This window comes from Bos mutus, chromosome 1, assembly GCF_027580195.1.
Source record: "Bos mutus isolate GX-2022 chromosome 1, NWIPB_WYAK_1.1, whole genome shotgun sequence".
Classification (NCBI taxonomy): Eukaryota; Metazoa; Chordata; class Mammalia; order Artiodactyla; family Bovidae; genus Bos; species Bos mutus.
In genome coordinates, this window is record NC_091617.1 from 12,172,375 (window position 1) to 12,191,971 (window position 19,597).

General features: G+C 37.1%; 1 pseudogene; it reads left to right on the forward strand.

Annotated features, from left to right (window-relative positions):
* Positions 1-5,560: 5,560 nt before the first annotated feature.
* On the forward strand, positions 5,561-6,608 carry LOC102277571 (ATP-binding cassette sub-family F member 2 pseudogene; annotated as a pseudogene).
* Positions 6,609-19,597: the final 12,989 nt, after the last annotated feature.

Genomic DNA, 19,597 nt, shown 5'->3' on the forward strand with positions numbered 1-19,597 from the left:
GATGTTAGTTGTTGTCTCTTCATATACAGTGTTTACTATGTTGAGGAAATTTCATTATATGCTGGGTTGTTAAGTGTTTTTATCATGAAAAGATGTGGAATTTTGTCAAAAATTTTTTTTCTGTATTTCTGTATCAATTAAGATGACCACATAATTTTTGTCCTCACTCTATTAGTATGGAACAGTGCATTCACTGATTTTCACATGTTGAAAAATCTTTTCATTTTAGGGGAAAAAAAATCCCACTTAATCATGGCACAAAATCTTTTAAATGCTCTGTTGAATTCAATCTGCCAATGTTTTATTGAGGTTTTATATTAATATTAATTAGGGATGTTGATTTGTAGTTTTATTTTTGTATGATATCCTTGTCTGGCTTTGATGTCATGGTAATGCTGGCCTTACAGAATAAGACTGAAAATGTTTACTCCTCTTCAACTCTTCTGAAGAGTTTGAAAAGAATTGTTACATTTCTCTTATTGATAGCATTCACCAATAAAGTACCTGGTCCTGGGCTTTTCTCTGTTGGATTGTTTTTGATTGCTGATTCAATATCTTTAAAAGTTACAGGTCTACTCAGATATTATATTTCTTCATAATTGAGTCCTGGTAGGTTGTGTGTTTTTAGAAATATATCCATTTAGTTTTTCTACTTTGTTGCCACACAGTTGTTCACAGTATCATGTTCTACTTTTTATTCTTTTTTATCATGTTCTACATCTTTTATTGCTATGTCATTGGCTGTAATTGATTATCTTTAATTTCTGATTTTAGTTATTGTAGTATTCCTTCTCCAATTTTTCATTGTTTTTTTGCTCCTCTGAGTTGATAATGTGAAAATGCTGCACTCAAAATGCCAGGAAATTTGAAAAACTCAGCAGTGGCCACAGGACTGGAAAAGGTCAGTTTTCATTCCAATCCGAAAGAAAGGAAATGCCAAAGAATGCTCAAACTACCACGCAAATGCACTCATCTCACATGCTAGTAAAGTAATGCTCAAAATTCTCCAAGCCAGGATTCAGCAATACATGAACCGTGAACTTCCAGATGTTCAAGTTGGTTTTAGAAAAGGCAGAGGAACCAGAGATCAAATTGCCAACATCCACTGGATCATTGAAAAAGCAAGAGAGTTCCAAAAAAACATCTATTTCTGCTTTATTGACTATGCCAAAGCCTTTGACTGTGTGGATCACAATAAACTGTGGAAAATTCTGAAAGAGATGGGAATACCAGACCACCTGACCTGCCTCTTGAGAAACCTGTGTGCAGGTCAGGAAGCAACAGTTAGAACTGGACATGGAACAACAGACAGGTTCCAAATAGGAAAAGGAGGACATCAAGGCTGTATATTGTCACCCTGCTTATTTAACTTATATGCAGAGTACATCATGAGAAATGCTGGGCTGGAGGAAGCACAAGCTGGAATCAAGATTGCCAGGAGAAATATCAATAACCTTAGATATGCAGATGACACCATTGTTATGGTAGAACCCAAAGAAGAACTAAAGAGTCTCTTGATGAAAGTGAAAGAGGAGAGTGAAAAAGTTGGCTTAAAGCTCAACATTCAGAAAACTAAGATCATGGCATCTGGTCCCATCACTTCATGGCAAATAGATGGGGAAACAGTGGGAACAGTGGCTGACTTTATTTTGGGGGGCTCCAAAATCACTGCAGATGGTGATTGCAGCCATGAAATTAAAAGACACTTACTCCTTGGAAGAAAAGTTATGACCAACCTAGACAGCATATTAAAAAGCAGAGACATTACTTCATCAACAAAGGTCTGTCTAGTCAAGGCCATGGTATTTCCAGTAGTCATGCATGGACTGATGTTGAAGCTGAAACTCCAATAATTTGGCCACCTGATGAGAAGAGCTGATTCATTTGAAAAGACCCTGATGCTGGGAACGGTTGAGGGCAGGAGGAGAAGGGGACGACAGAGGATGAGATGGTTGAATGGTATCACTGACTCAATGGACATGGGTTTGGGTAGACTCCAGCAGTTGGTGATGGACAAGCAGGCCTTACGTGTTGTGGTTCATGCGGTCACAAAGAGTCGGACATGACTGAGCAACTGAACTGAACTGAGTTGATAATTTCAAATAACTTGTCTTCAAGTTTGCTAATAATTTATTCCTTGTCAAGTCTAACTTTGAGCAAATTTAGTGATTTTTTTCAACTCACTTATTGTATCTCTCAGCACCAAAATTTCTGTTTGATTCTTTTTTTATATTGATAGTTTAAATTTATTGAAATTATCTTTTTGTTTATGCAATATTTTCCTGATTTTGTTTAGGTGCCTAAAAACATAAATCTGTGCCCTCATTGAACATTATTTATGCAGAAGTTTTAGTTTCTTTGTTCAGTAATTTAGAGATACATATTCTGTAGATCAGTCTGTGGAGATTTACTTTGCTTTTTTAGTTGTTTCATATTTCCCTATCTGTACACATATGATTCATGATATTAATAATAATAAAAAAGAGGGTCTTCTCCTAGTCTTTACAAACCATGTTTTTGCAAAATGAGTCTCTTCACCAATCAGCACAGCTAGAGTTTCCATTACCTCTCAAAACTTTTCTAGTCATGTGTCTTCCCTGAATGTGAACATCTGTTTTTATTCTGGCATATACAGCTACTTTTAACTACCTTCATTTCCCTGTTCATTTCAGTTCTGTTCATTTCAGTCCCTTAGTAGTGTCCAACTCTTTGCGTCCCCATGAACTGCAGCACTGCCAGGCCCCCCTGTCCATCACCAACTCCTGGAGCTTACTCAAACTCATGTCCACCCTACCATCTAATCCTCTGTCATCCCCTTCTGCTCCTCCCTTAAATCTTTCCCAGCATCAGGGTCTTTTCAAATGAATAAGTTCTTCCCATCATGTTCCAGCTTCAGCATCAGTCCTTCCAATGAATATTCAGGACTGATTTCCTTTAGGATGGACTGGCTGGATCTCCTTGCTCTCCAAGGGACTGTCAAGAGTCTTCTCCAACATCACAGTTCAAAAGCACCAATTTTTTGGTGCTCAGCTTTCTTTATCATCCAACTGTCACATCCATATGTGACTACTGGAAAAACCATACTTTGACTAGACGGACATTTTTTTGGCAAAGTAATGGCTCTGCTTTTTAATATGCCTTCTAGGTTGGTCATAACTTTTCTTCCAAGGAGCAAGCATCTTTTAATTTAATGGAGCAGCCAACACCTGCAGTGATTTTGGAGTTCTTTTTCACTTTCTGCCATAAGGGTGGTGCCATCTGCATATCTGAGGTTATTGATATTTCTCCCAGCAATCTTGATTCCAGCTTGTTTCACCCAGTTCAGCATTTCTCATGTTGTACTCTGCATATGAGTTAAATAAGCAAAGTGACAATATACAACCTTGACATGCTCCTTTCCCAATTTGGAACCAGTCTGCTGTTTCATGTCCACTTCTAACTCTTGCTTCCTGACCTGCATACAGGTTTTCTCAGGAGGCAGATCAGGTGATCTGGTATTCCCATCTCTTTAAGAATTTTCCACAGAGTGTTGTGATCCACACAGTCAAAGGCTTTGTCATAGTCAATAAAGCAGAAGTAGATGTTTTTCTGGAACTTTCTTGCTTTTTCGATGACCTGACGGATGTTGGCAATTTGATCTCTGGTTCCTCTGCCTTTTCTAAATCCAGCTTGAACATCTGGAAGTTCACAGTTCACATATTGTTGAAGCCTATCTTGGAATATTTTGAGAATTAATCTGTTAGCTTGAGATGACTGCAATTGTGCAGTAGTTTGAGCGTTCTTTGGCGTTTCCTTTTTTGGGATTGGAATGAAAACTGACATTTTCCAGTCCTGTGGCCACTGCTGAGTTTTACAACTTTGCTGGCATATTGAGGGCAGCACTTTCACAGCATTATCTCTTAGGATTTGAAATAGCTCAATTGGAATTCCATCACCTCCTCTAGCTTTGCTCATAGTGATGCTTCCTGAGGCCCACTTGACTTTGCCTTCCAGGATGTCTAGCTCCAGGTGAGTGATCACACCATCATGATTATCTGGATCATGAAGATTGTCTTTGTATAGTGCTTTTGTGTATCCTTGCTACCTCTTCTTAATATCTTCTGCTTCTCTTAGGGACCATTTTGTCCCTTATTGTGCTCATCTTTGCATGAAAATTTCCCTTGGTGTCTTTAATTTTCTTGAAGAGATCTCTAGTCTTTCCCATTCCATTGTTTTCCTCTATTTCTTTGCATTCATCACTGAGGAAAGCTTCCTTATTTATCCTTGCTATTCTTTGGAACTCTGCATAAATGGGTATATATTTTCCTTTCTCTTTTCCCTTTTCTTCCCTTTTCCTTTTCTCCTTTCACTTTTCTTCTTTTCATGGCTATTTGCAAGGCCTCCTTAGATAACCATTTTGACTTTTACATTGCTTCTTTTGGTAATGGTCTTGATCCCTGCCTCCTATACAATGTCACAAGCCTCTGTCCATAGTTCTTCAGGCATTCTGACTATCAGATCTAATCCCTTGAATTTGCCTATTACTTCATGGCAAATAGATGGGGAAGAAGTGGAAACATTGGCAGATTTTATTTTCTTGGTTTTCAAAATCACTGTGACCATGACTGTAGCCACAAAATTAAAAGATCCTTGTTCCTTGGAAGAAAAGCCATGACAAAACTAGACAGAATGTTAAAAACAGACATCAATTTACCAACCAAGGTCTATATAGTCAAAGGTACGCTTTTTCCAATAGTCATATATGGGTGTGACAGTTAAGCCACAAACAAAGTTGAGCACCAAAGAACTGATGTTTTCGATTTGTGGTGCTGGACAAAACTCTTGAGAGTCCATTGGACAGCAAGGAGATCAAGTTTGTCAATGTTAAAGGAAATCAACACTGAATATTCATTGGAAGACTGATGCTGAAGCTGAAGCTCCAATGTTTTGGCCACCTGATGCAAAGAGCTGACTTATTGGAAAAGACCACGATTTTGGAAAAGATTGAGGGATGGAGAAGAACTGGGCAATAAAGGATTAGAGAGTTGGACGGCAACACCGACTCAGTGGACATGAGTTTGAGCAAACTCAGGGGGATAGTGAAGGACAAAGGAGCCTGGTGTGCTGCAGTCCATGGGGTTGCAAAGAGTTGATCACGACTTAGCCACTGAACAACAAAATGCTCACCCTCAGTAGCACTTGCCTTCCATTTCTATTGAGTTACTATATCTAGCATTGTTTGCTCCCTCCATCGCCTCCCTATAGAGCTTCATACTCCCTGCTGCTCTAATGCCCCATGTTACAGGTCTTCAAGGTCTAACCCAAATTACATCAATAGTTCCCCCAAGCAGTCCAACTCAAGTGATACATACAATAACCAGTCCTTTGGGCAGACACAAGAAACATTCAAAACATTAGATAAAGTTTCCACTTTTTCCAGGAGCCAGTAACTGGGAGGTTTCCTTCTGATTGTGTTGTACTACACTGGGTCAGGGGATTGGCAAAGATGAGCACATGCAAAAAACAAAACAAAACAAAAAACTCTTTATCGTCAAAATCCTTCTTAATTATTTAGTGCTTCATGCTGCTCCTGGATGAGCCCACCAACTACCTGGACCTCAATGCTTGTGTGTGTTTAAAAAGAACTAAAGGCTTTTAAGCACATCTAGGTCCTCATCTCCCATTCCCAGGACTTTCTCAATGATGTCTGTATCAACAACATTAAACACTTGTGGGTAATTGTGGTCAGTATGTGAGGACATGGCCGGAGGTGAAAGAGAATCAGATGAAGAGGTTTCACAGGGAGCAGAATCAAATTGCATACATGAAGAATTATACTGTTTGGCTCAGTCATGGCAATGCCAAGCTATTCAGCAGACACACGGCAAGGAGAAGACACTACAGAAAATGATGACATCAGGACTGACAGAGAGAGCTGTGAGTGACAAGACACTGTCATTTTATTTCTCACCATGTGGAATGATCCCTCCACCCATTATCATGGTGCAAAATGTCACTTCAAATAAACAAAAGACAGGACTTGCATCTTCAACAGTCTAAAATTACATGTCAGTTTTGACACATGAATGACTTTGGTGGGGCCTAATGGAACAGAGATGTCAACTCTTCTGAAGCTGATCAGTGGAGAGCTACTAATTGCAGACAGAATGTCCTGAAAACACTCTCATGTCAAGAGAGTACATTACCATCAGCATTTATAAGAGCAGGTGGACTTAGATCTTTTGCCTTTGGAGTACATGATGAATGCTATCCAGAGAACAAGGTGAAGAAAGAAATGAAGATGACTGTACAACTGGTCTCATTGGGAAACAGCAGGTCATCCCAGTCCAGAACCTATCTGATAGGCAGAAATCTTGAGAGTGTCTGGCCTGGCAGAACCCCCACATGCTCTTCTTGGATGAACCTGGATATTGATACCATTTGAGGGTTGTGTGATGCTGATCAGTCATGGTTTCAAACTCCATCAGCAAGCTGCACAAGAATTGTAGTTCTGTGAAAAGTAGACAATCACCAGGTGGCCTAGAGACATCATGGTCTACAAGAAGAACCTCAAGTCCAAGCTGGTGGGCAAGGAGCCCCAGCTCACAAGGAGGACCCACAACATGTGACCCCTTGCCGGCCCCTTAGGCCAGGCTTCTGGGGTTGTACTCCTGCATTGCTGAAATACTATTCCCCAGCCCCTCCCCTGCCAACATTAGCCTTAGCTGCACTCTGATCTTATCTACAGCTGGACAGTACCTGTCCATCTCCTGTCCTTCCAGATACATCTGTCCATGTCTGGGCTTGGCTGGCTGTTTGTGCCAGCTTTTTGCTGGTTCTGACTACAATGTAATTATTTAAGGGTGTAACTTTTAAACATGTGTGACATCTATAAAGCATCCCCCAGAAAAGAAAGAAAGATTAAAAAAAAAAGAAAAAAATCCAGTCAGAAAATGCTTGATAAGTGGTCTTGTATTCAAAAGCTTATCATCCAACATGTGAGATATAAAATTTTAGTTAACAAATATATACCTTCAAATATATTTTCTAAATGAGATATCTGTTTTTCCAATTAAAATTTCATATTGAGTATACTTTTTAAAAATAATTTTTAAAACATTTTTTGAATTTTATAAATTTAAAATGTAAATATATTTTATTTAAACTTTAAACTTTTCATAAAGAATCATGTCTTTGATGTAAAGCTATTTTAGTTATAGCTGCACATATGACAATGTTAAAATAACATCCAGGAAATCAAGAAGCTATTTACTTGTCTTTTCATTTTAAACTTTTTAATGTCTAAATTTATACCTACATGATTTACTATATTCTGTGTTGATGGAGTTAACAAAACCCTTGTATGTTTGTAAAATTCAAAGAATCTACCTGCCAATGCAGGAGACTCAGGAGATGTTGGTTTGATCCCTGGGTCTGCAAGACCCCCTGGAGGAGGAAATGGCAACCCACCTGAGTATTCTTGGCTGGAAAATTCTATGGACAACGGAACCTGGAAGGCTCAGTCAGACATGACTGAGCACACACACATGCACAATTTTATACAGCTTTTCAAATATATTTTGAAATTATATACTTTCTTTAATTTATGAAAAAGCAGATGTATGATCTATCTTATTAATTACTAACTTTAGAATAGCATATGTTGATGCTAAAAGTAGCATTCTAAATTATATAACAGTTCCCTGGGTTGGGAAGATCCCCTGGAGAAGGGAACAGCTACACTCTCCAGGATTCTGGCATGGAGAATTTCATGGACTGTATAGTCCACAGGATTGAAAAGAGTGAGACACAACTGAGTGACTTTCACTTTTCTATTCCTCTCATTTTGCAAATGGCAAAATTTGGTGCTCTGAGATAAACATGCTTGTCTCTGTTAGTGGAAGGAACAGGGGTACAGGAGTTGGAAGATGAGTGTAGAAATAAACTTAGAGCTAAAACCTGACTTTCAGTGAGGTGAATCATCATTTCCAATTAGAAAGTAAAGATTTGTGAGAAAGATCAGAAACATAGTTTTTGTTTTTGTTTTTCTTTCTGTCAAACAACATTTCAAACCACTGGAGTAGTCTACATTATTTTGTTTTTCAAACTACTGGAATAGCTTACATTGCTATGACTTCAGTATGAGAACAGCCAAGATACCAATTGGACTCAGAACAAGCAAAGACCAAACCCACATTAAAACTGCTCTATATTTATTACACTCCTAGTTAACTATCTTACCAATAAAATTATAATGAAAGTATCCAGGCAAATAATCATAAAGTAATTGAGGAATGAGAAACATTTAGTCTGGATAACTCCATTATCAGGTTGGTAGAAAATCTTGAGGGCTTGAAATAAAGAAGAGAACTGAGGCCAAAAACTGCATTTACTTTGTTTTGAAAGTGTAAACTATAGGAAAGATGTATTTTTTCATGTTTTTCCCATTTCACTCTAAATTAGTATTAGGTAAGGAATATTGCCATGTTTACATAATTCCACCATTTTTTCTCAGATTGAAATACCAAATTGAGACATCAGAATGGAAAAACTAAACTTTGCCTCCTGGTGCTCATGATGATTTATCTCTCATTTATGATACAACACATTCTTCTTCTCAGTCCATCTTTCCAAGAACATTTTATGAAAATGTTGTTTAGATAAATATTCAAGATTTATGTTATGAGTATGTAAATGCTATTCAAAAATGCAACCACACAGCAAAACACGATTATTTATTTCCATGAAAAATGCTTATTTTCTTGGTACTAATAATTATCTTGCTTAATTTTATGTCTCTACCATAATTTCTATTCCAAACTCACTGACTACCTCACACTCCTCTGCTGCATTGAGATACATCAGTTCAGTTCAGTTGCTCAGTCATATTCAACTTTTCGTAACCCCGTGGACTGTAGAAGGTCAAGCTTCCCTGTCCATCACCAACTCCCAGAGCTTGCCCAAACTCATATCCATCAAGTCAGTGATGCCATCCAACCATATCATCCTCTGTTGTCCCCTTCTCCCCCTGCCTTCAATCTTTCCCAACATCAGAGTGTTTTCCAGAGTCAGTTCTTCACGTCACGTGCCAAAGGATTGGAGCTTCAGCTTCAGCATTAGTCCTTCCAATTTATATTCAGAACTGATTTCCTTTAGGATTGATTGGTTTGATCTCCTTGCAGTCCAAGGGGCTCTCAAGAGTCTTCTCCAACACCACAGCTCAAAGTATCAATTCTTCATTGTTCAGCTTTCTTTATGGTGCACCTCTCACATCCATGCATGACTACTGGAAAAACCATAGCCTTGACTAGACGGACCTTTGTCAGCAAAGTAATGTATCTGATTTTTAATATTCTGTCTAGGTTTTCCATAGCTTTTCTTCCAAAGAGCAAGTATCTTTTAATTTCATGGCTACAGTCACCATCTGAAGATAATGTATAAAATTTATCTTCCTAATAAAACATCTCCCAAGTCATATAATCTGCTTCAAATTTAATGGATTATTTCACATATCCTATATACAGTTGTCATCCTAATTGGCCTGTCCTGGGAACTCCCTTTATCTCTTTATTCTGTTTATTTTATCTCTTTTTCTTTGTTTACTTCTTTTGTTGTTGTGGCATTTTAATATTTATTTAATATATATTTGACTTCCTGGGTAGTTCAAATGGTAAAGAATCTGCTTGCAATCCAGGAGACCTGTGTTCAATCCCTGAGTCAGGAAGATCCCCTGGATAAGGGCATGGCAACCCACTCCAGTATTCTTACCTGGAGAATTTCATGGACAGAGGAGCCTGGTGGGCTTCAGTTTATGGGGTCACATAGAGTCAGACACGACTGAGTGACTAATACAACAGCACAGCAGTAATACACATTATAAATTGCCTATTTAATATACATTACAGAGAGAATAATCTATGTTGTATTAATACAATTTCACTATTATATGTACAACACATTCTATATTAGACTAATAGTTTATATTATTTCTGTTAAATACACATACACAACAAAATAGTCCATTATGTATTTTCTTCTAAAAATCATTTCCAAATGCATGCTGTACTTTAACCTATATATCACTTTGGGCATATACATCATCCAATAATTTCCTAAAGAAACTGTCTCAAAGTTACTCCTGTGAGAGTCTATATGTCTTAAACTGTTTTTATTCTACCCTCACAGTTGATTGGTAGTTTGGGCAGAGGATCATAGTTTTAAAATAATGAAATATCGTAGAACAAAGGAATTGAAATTTTGACCCTGCTTCGGACACTGCAAATTGACCCATTAATGCTTTAAAAGGTAATGAAATATTTACTTTCCTTTCTTAAATGACCTATTTGACTGGAATATAGAATATGATGCAAGATAAAGAAAGGGATTTGTCACTGAGATCAGCTAGTAGGTTGTTTTGATAATCCAAGTGAGAGAGGGTAGTGTCCCTGGACTAAGGTAAAAACAGCGTTGGAAATCTAGGCATCAATTTTAAACTGGCTGAAGTAAAGCAATGAGGAATAAATGCTTTATCTGTATAGGAACTACTTTAACAATCGCTGACCAGTGAAAAAGGGTTGGAGCTTGCTCTGCTTGTGGGGCACTTTTGCATTTACGTAAACATAATTTTAAAACTTCATTCCAACAAATGCAGTTAGAGTGGGTTTACACTGTAGCTGACTTTGGTTTTGTGAATTTCCAAAGGGTCAGAAAATTCCTTGCGACTATACAGTTCTCTTCAAAATTGAATTACCCACTTCTCTGTAGCAGTGTGAAAGTGTCATTTGCTCAGTCACATCCAACTCTTTTTGACTCCATGAACTGTAGCCCATCGGCCTCCTCTGTCCATGGGATTCTCCAGGTAAGAATACTGGAGTGGGTTGCCTAAATTCATTTCAGTGTAGTACTTACCCTTAAGATTAATAAACAGCAAGTTGAAAAACAGTTTTGTGTTATAGGATGGCAACTAAGTTCCTTTTCACAAGTAATCAATGCATCAGTAAGTTGGTGATTCTAAAAACGTGTTGCAAACCATCCTAAGGAGAATTGCCTATGGTGTTGGTTAAAAAGCAGAGACTTTTAATCCCCACCCCTAAAAGTATGTACTAATATTGTCAGGAAGCATTTAACAGGAGGCTTCCTATGTGCTGTTTTGGATTTGTCAGGAATTCTCTGTTCCTTATTAATTCCTGAATATTTAGGAATTAAGAGGAGAGGCAAGCCTCTCCAGGGACTGAGGAATCCAGGCATTTCCTTCCTTAGTTTTTCTATACAGTGATAAGTACCCTCTTCCTTTTTATGAACCATGTGGTAAAAGTGGCTATTTACAACTCTCTCTTTCATATGGATGACTTCATGTTTTCTTGATAACTTGTAAGTTTTGATTTTATCTCTGCTGAAAATAGGTATCTTGTAAGACAGTATGAATACCTACACAATGTTGAATAAAACATCTTTGCTCCATCAAAGCTCTGGTCCCCATATCTTTCTCTCTCTCTCTCTCTCTCTCTCCCTCTCTCCCTCCCTCTCTTTTTCAAGCTGATCTCCTGGAGCACAGAGGCTCTCTGAGTTCCCTTTCCTGCCTGGGCTTCTAAGACCCTCTTGAGAAGGTTCTCTGTGTGTTCACCCCATCAAGAGGGCGCCTGAGGCCTTCGTGAACAGAGCAAGCCCCATGCAGGGGCTTTATTGGCTTTCTGTGTAAACCAAGGAATATCAGCCTCTTTCTTATCATCGACTCTGGACCACCAGGTTCCAGTCTATTAAAGGACCTCAACATAATATAGTCTGATGGTTGACCCCAGGAATCTGCATTTTAAAAAAGCTCTCCTGGAGTGTTATGTACTGTAAATTTTGAGAACCACTGGGAATGTTTGGTAAGAAGCTAATACCTTCATTTGGAATAATTCAGGTTGATTTTGAAGTTGGATACAGGGATAATACACAATGAAACTGCATTGTTAATGAATGATCATTTCAATTTGATATTTGAGAGGCTAACCTTTTGGCACGAATCTACAAATGAATATTACAGCTGTTGTGTAGTTTTAATGGCATGGAATTATGTCCTAGAAGCATAACAAATCCAGACTAACCTGATAATTACTGAGGTGAAACAATAAAATCATAAAAAAATACCACTGTCTGAAGGAAATGGCAACCCACTCCAGTATTCTTGCCTGGAGAATCCCATGGACAGAGGAGCCTGGTGGGCTGCAGTCCACAGGGTCACAAAGAGTCAGACATGACTGAACGACTTCACTTTCTCTTTCATGATCAACACAAGTTACTGCCAGGACATAATTAAATTATGAAACGGTACTTTCTCTTTCAAAAGCAGAAAATGCATTTGAAGAATTATTGCATGACACCTTCCAATTTATAGTTAGGGTTTACAGATATTTTTAAAACTCTGCATCATTTATTGCTATTGTGAACAAGTTCTGGCATGACTTAAGGAGCGGTCTTGCATTCAGATAATACAGATGTTTGTATCAGGGAGTTAATAAACAAACCATTAATAAGTAATCCAGCAGTATAATGAAACCGTCATCTAACAAAAGTGACACAGTACATTGCTGGCTGTAGCAAGTAATTAAAATGAAACAAGTTTGTTACATTTAGGATAATAAAAGGAAATAACTACAAGCAGCTGAGAGGGCTTTTTGTTTGAAAAACCAGGAGCTTTCTGGTTGTGTTTTTCATCTGCATTACAATGCTTCCCTCCCTCGTGACCTTTCGACATCTTGCACTTTTAAAATGCATCATTTTTAAATGTTTCACTTGGGTAGTGGAGCAATGATGCCTTTCATTTATTCTGCAATGATGTTTGCATTTTTCCTGTAGGATTATATTTAATTCTTCTCTTATAGATTGATAATTCACCATATGATTTGGCAAAAGTAAAGCTTCCTTCAACCTCAAGCCAATAAAATGCAGCTGTCCTCTAGGGGCTTTGTCCCTGGATCATATTTCACTTTCATTAGAATTAGCTTGTGCAGGAAGAAAAGTGAAGGTACAGAATTCAGTAAACCATTTAAAATCATTCAGTACCTTTCTTTTTTTTTCCTTTATTTCATACTTATTTCATTTCCTTATTTCATCCTTATTTCATGATCTTCCTATTGGCAGTACAAAGGGAAGTTTTTCCACTCCCAAACAGTATTTCCTCCTTCACTTAATGAAAGATATAAGCCAGAAATATTGCAGACTTAAAAGGGAAATGTTGGTAGTCTGGCAAAGAAGTCTTAACTTCTAGTAGAACCAAAAACAAAGCTGGAGACAAGTTAAGGTTGAGAACTGAGTGGCTTTTCCTGGTTCCTTGAGTCAAACAGTGTGACTTCCTCATTTGCTTCCATTTCTAATCCTGAGAACTCCAGGTATACCCAAGATCAAAAAAAAAAATAAAAGAAAATAAAGAAAAAAAACACAAAACACCACGTTCCAAAATCAAATAAATGATTTCCTGATTATCTGGGTCTCTGTTCCTCTCCACTAACATGTATAATCAAGAGCTGATGATGCCATATATGATAAGTAATTCTTTGATGAAAAATTTGATACTTAATTTCTTATAGGAGTTTCATTTTTGTTTTTGCAAGGTTTAGTTCTGACAAGCCTATTTCTGAAGAATGCCATTTAGTCTTCTGGGTTTTCATTTGAAATACTTTTAGCCATTTAAGAAAAAGGAAGCCAAAGTCATGTTTCAGGGGAGAAAAAAAGAATCCAACCAGCAGTAACAGCTTAATCCAGGCTGGACAGCAGAATGCATGAACTCTGGCTGTTGAAATAACAATTTAGCAATCCTAAACTAGACTCCCATCAAAATGAAGCTTTCACTCATTCTCTGGCCCCTCACTGTACTCTTTTCTCTTTCATATAGCTTTTATAATGCACTTATCAAACTAGTCATTAAATTCACATTTGTATGCTGACCATAAAGTGTTTGGGCTTCCAAGATGGTCAAAATGAACTGCTTTGAAGCTAATAATCTGCTGAATTAGCTGCCTTCTTTCATGGTATTCCAGAACAAACAGATCCCCTTTAAAGAAGTCTCCACTCTTGTTTCAAGTGGTTCGAGTCGGTTATTCTTACATAAAGATGTTAGGGTTCTTCCAAGAGAAGTTCAAAGAGAAATTTAGGAATAAACTGTTAAGCAGATTAAAAGGACTTTGAATATAATGATCATGTCACTGAGTAAAAGATGAGGTTAAAATTGGCCATCACTTTATGGTGTAATCAGTTATGTGTTTTTCCTTAACTTGCATAGGAAGTCTCAAGTTAGCCCTAAGTTTTAGAAAGGAATGTCATCACTGGGACAAATATCAGTGTAATAATAGTCATTGAGCGCTTAGTCTACCACATGGGTCAGGAAGGTCCCCTGCAGAAGGAAATGGCAACCCATTCCAGTACTCTTGCCCGGAAAATCCCATAGACGGAGGAGCCTGGTAGGCTACTGTCCATGGGGTCACAAAGAGTTGGACATGACTGAGCGACTTCACTTTTCTTTACCGTCTGAGCCATAGGGAAGCCTGCTGTAGTACAGTGCAGAAAAATCCAAACAAACTTTAAGATGGACCTACACATTTGACTTTGTTATTCTCTAAAGACCATCTTTTTATTTTATTTATTTATTCTTTTTATCTTTTTAATATGTCCTTAAATGTTTCAGCATAATAATGTATTATCTATTATATTTACTATAATGATTAAGAGGAACTAGTAAGATAAGTCACATAAGGTGCTTGGGACATAGTAAAATCATAATAAAAGCTATGCATGCTAAGTCACTTCAGTCATGTCCAACTCTGCGTGACCCCATAGATGGCAGCCCACCAGGCTCCCCCGTCCCTGGGATTCTCCAGGCAAGAATACTGGAGTGGGTTGCCATTTCCTTCTCCAATGCATGAAAGTAAAAAGTGAAAGTGAAGTCGCTCAGTCGTGTCCGACTCTTCGCGACCCCATGGACTGCAGGCACCAGGCTCCTCCGTCCATGGGATTTTCCAGGCAAGAGTACTGGAGTGGGGTGCCATTGCCCTCTCTGAAAGCTATGCATATTATACCCCATAACACATACTATTTGATATACACTAAATATTTTTGTAACAATGGAAATAATGTGTATGAATCACATCCTAATGCCTTCACATAGCAGTCACAAGTAAATACTGTCATTCTGTATGCATAAATCACCAATAATTATCTGTGCCTATAAGTGAGGTGCAAAACTGGAATCCAATGCACCTAATAGTTGTGATATTTTGTAGAATATATAGAAATATTTACCTTTGAAAGGAAAGAAACTATATTTGCTTTATTCATATAAACATATAATGTTATAGTCATCTTTAAAACTGAATTAGCTTATTCTCATATACACAAAAATACTCTATAATTTATGACACCACATGAAGATCTTTATTTTCAAACATCTAGCCAGATGCACTGCAAATAACATGATTAGGGTTGAACAATTTGTTCTCAAGGAGTCATAATTTCTTGAAAGCTCTGTTAACCTTTCCAAGCCACTAGGGTGTCATTTAGTATAATGAGTGCTAGTTTCATAAGTGGTGTCCCAGTGACCCAAAAGATTTCTCCCAACTTCTAAAAGTGCTCCTTAGTCTCCATGGTACAGTTTACACAGTGGAAAAATATGATTCATTATCTCACAAACATACATTACAGGTAAAGAACTTAATAATTTCAACATTTTTTATGCTTAAACTGGGTAACAATAAAAGGAGTGTTTCTAAAAATAAAGTGAAAGTCACATGTAGAAAGTCAATTATTATGATCCAATATTTTCTCTTTTACTGAATTTTGTTTAAAAAATTCTTCTACAATCCAATTTTAGGACTCCTTTTAAGATGTAAATGAGTATCAGAAGGGAGGGGCTATCTCAGGCTAATTTCCTTAGCGCACTCACAATGATGATTTTCATCTTCTCCTATTGCTCTCCAAGGCCCTTTTCTGGTTCTTCAAACTGATGTTTTGCTCTTTTCAAGCTTGAATGACAATTGGAACATATTTTTTAGCTCAATGAATTTGTATCTAGGCAAGTTCCTAATTGCCTTATATAAACAGTTTCTTCAATTTTTCTGTAAAAAATATTCTTATACAAATCACTGCCTTTACAAAGAATAAAATTTAGATTTCTCTGAATGATAGGGAAAATGAGTAATGGAATGAATATCATATTATATGCAATATATTCCCATAACACTGCAGATATATCATTCTTACTTCTCCCTTGTGCATCATAAATATGAGTATACGATTTAAGAAAGAGAGGAAATCACTTATTTCTATTTCTCACTCCTAATCTGAGGTCAGAAATCCTTTTTAATAGTTATAATCATGTCTGAAACCACTACTTTAGAGATGGAAGGTTAGTTATTATGTTGAGAATTTCAACTTAAAATGTGGGATATTTCCACAAAGAGTATTAATGAATGATGAAGCAAGAATGTGTTGAACTTTGTGAAAATAAGTGGGAGAGTGCTGGGCAGAAGTTTCTCTTTTTACTTAAGTCCCATAAACATTTTTCTTTTTACAAATTTATGTAGAAAATTTTGGATGCAGAATCAAATTCATTATGACCTATTTTCATCTTAGTTATGTCAAAAGAAAAATATGAATTCTACTACAGGAAATAAGGTAGTATATCCCCAACTTTAATGCACCTACAGAAGTCACATGGACCCTCTTATCAAAGTGTAGATTCTGAGTTTGAGTTTGTTACGTTTTGAGTAGGGCCTCAGATTCTGTGTTTCTAAGAAGCTATTAGGGAATGCTACTGTGCCTGATAAATGGACCACATTTTGAGTAGCAAGGGAATAGAAAATAGAGTTATTCCTTTTTTAGCAGTTAGATTTTCAGAGATGCCTGAGGAGTTACATGATTAATGTCTACATATCAATGTAGTTCTTTAATTTAACTGAAAACCAAAGAGTAACCTAGTGCAGAGAAACGATTATAGAATGGCAATTCTGATACCATAATAACTATCATTTTATTCTGTGAATTTTTAGATTTATGATATAGGTTACCAGAATGCATATATCAGACACAATCTAGAAATTTTGGGGAGAAAGCAGTTTCAGTATGGAGACAATGTGAGTATATGGAGGTTTACAATTGTCTGAACACTTATTGAGGAAAAGGGCATAGTTGTTACTATGTAAAAATGAATGGGTTGATGTTCATTGTTTTCATGCAATCCCACAAAAAGTAGGAAAGTTTATTTATTAACATGATATGAAATAGATATAATTTGTATTGCATATCTAATAGGTTTGACCCTATAACCATATCTATGTGCAAGAAATGTTATTTTAGAATAAATGTTTGTTGAATAGTTGATACTTCCTACACAAATAGTTACATCACAAATGTTTTAATAAATAAAATATTAATAGCCAGCTATTTCATTTGTTATATGATTAATACAGGTATATTAGGTATTTCATTTATTATACAACTGATACAGGTATCGGAGAAGGCAACAGCACCCCACTCCAGTACTCTTGCCTGGAAAATCCCATGGATGGAGGAGCCTGGTAGGCTGCAGTCCATGGGGTCGAGAAGAGTCAGACACAACTGAGCGACTTCACTTTCACTTTTCACTTTCATGCATTGGAGAAGGAAATGGCAACCCACTCCAGTGTTCTTGCCTGGAGAATCCCAGGGACGGGGGAGCCTGGTGGGCTGCCGTCTATGGGGTAGCACAGAGTTGGACACGACTGAAGTGACTTAGCAGCAGCAGCAGCAGATACAGGTATAAGTTACAAATACCACGTTATGACCAAATCACAATTTAAGATATTCTATTTGAATAAAATAACCATTCTTTCTATACCAAAATTTGAGCAAGTAATATATTTATCTTAGGAACAAAAACTACTTTCTCACTATATTTAAGTTATTTTCCATAGCAATATTACATTCAAAGAAATTCCTGATTATTTGGAATTTAACAGGCTTAAGATCTTTGCAGGAAATCTGAGTAGATTATAAATTTTCTAAAGAGCTTTTTTTAAAAAGAACACTTCCCATCACACAGTACATAATCAGTAGTTCTTTTGCATTTGAGAAGAAAGGTGAGTAGTTATTATTTCAGTGCAAGTACTATAAATAGGGAATTTGGTAATAAGAGGAACATTTGTTATTTAGGGTAAAAATAATACATACATGAAATGTGTGTAGATGTTAAATGTAAGTTTATAGAACAAAAATAAAAAAAATGGTGAAGCTGGGATTGGAAGTAATAAAAATATAACAAACATGGTTTAAAAAAGAACACTTTACTATAATTTACGGTAAGTAGTAAAATGCTCAGCAATGTTGCAGTAGCGAAATTAGAAAAAAATATATTAAGTAGTTGAGTTCAAGAATAGTTTATTTCTCACTCTTAAGTGATCTGCACACATTAATATAAACCTTCTACATGCAGAGAAAAGGCATTGAATCTGTCTTATTCACCAGGCATGTCACTGATTCCTTCTTCCCACACATAGAACACACACATTTCCTCCTTACAGGAAATAAAGTCCTCTCTTGTCACTGACTGGTCTGCAGCCATTCTCAAATGCCACTGGGAAGATAGTTTTTGAAGGTTTCCTACTTGTAGGTCTGGAGGTGGGGGTTCCTGACAAGATCTGACAGTTCTCTCAGAAACCCTTATTCTACTGGTTCCTGTGTTGTTCTGCTCTGGGATTATTTATAGCTCACTATTTCTCATCTATATATCAGATGGGTAATGGGAAAGGTATCCTCCTGTAGTCTGCCAGACCTCTCAGTTCAGTTCCTACAGGAAAAAGCTTAGGGACCAAAGTTTTTTGTTGTTGTTGTTGTTGTTCATTGTTTTTCTTCTTAAAATCTCAAAGAGTTAAAGTTTTTTTTCCAATGTCAGGATTTTTGCCAGCAAAATTTCCTGAAAATTTTAGTTTCCTTCTCATCTATGGGGTTCCAGGATATTCCATGTGCTAATTACCACACTGAAAGTTCTTTTGAGACATATTTCTAAATACTGCTTTTGTTGGTGGTTGTTGTCTATTAGTCACTAAGTCATGTGCAACTCTTTATGACCCCATGGACTACAGCCAGACAGCCTCCTCTGTCCATGGGATTTTCCCGGCAAGAAAGCTGGAGTGGGTTGCCATTTCCTTCTCCAAGGGATCTTCCCAGATCAGGGATCAATCTCATGTATCCTGCATTTCAGGCAGATTCTTTATTATCTGAGCCACTAGCAAAGCCCATATACCAATTGACTTTTCCAACTCTGGCAGTAGTTGAATATTTCACAGGTTTTGCTTGCAACAGTTTTTAGCTTATTTTATGATACTTGTGTTCCTAGAAAAAAGTTTGCTTGAAGAACTCCCCTTACCTTTCTGTGTTATAGGAAAGAAAGGCTCGCTGCAAAGAACACCCTTACCCTTATGACTCAGGCGAAGACTTAACGGTAACTCCCACTATACACACACCTTGTTTACTCGTGCAAAAGGCAGCTAGAATCTACAAATCCCATTCTTTACCTTATGAAAGATAGGTAATGTAACTTGTTTGTCATCACTTGTCAATCAACACAAAGTGCTTGTTAACTGACTAAACCAAACTTTAGTGAAGT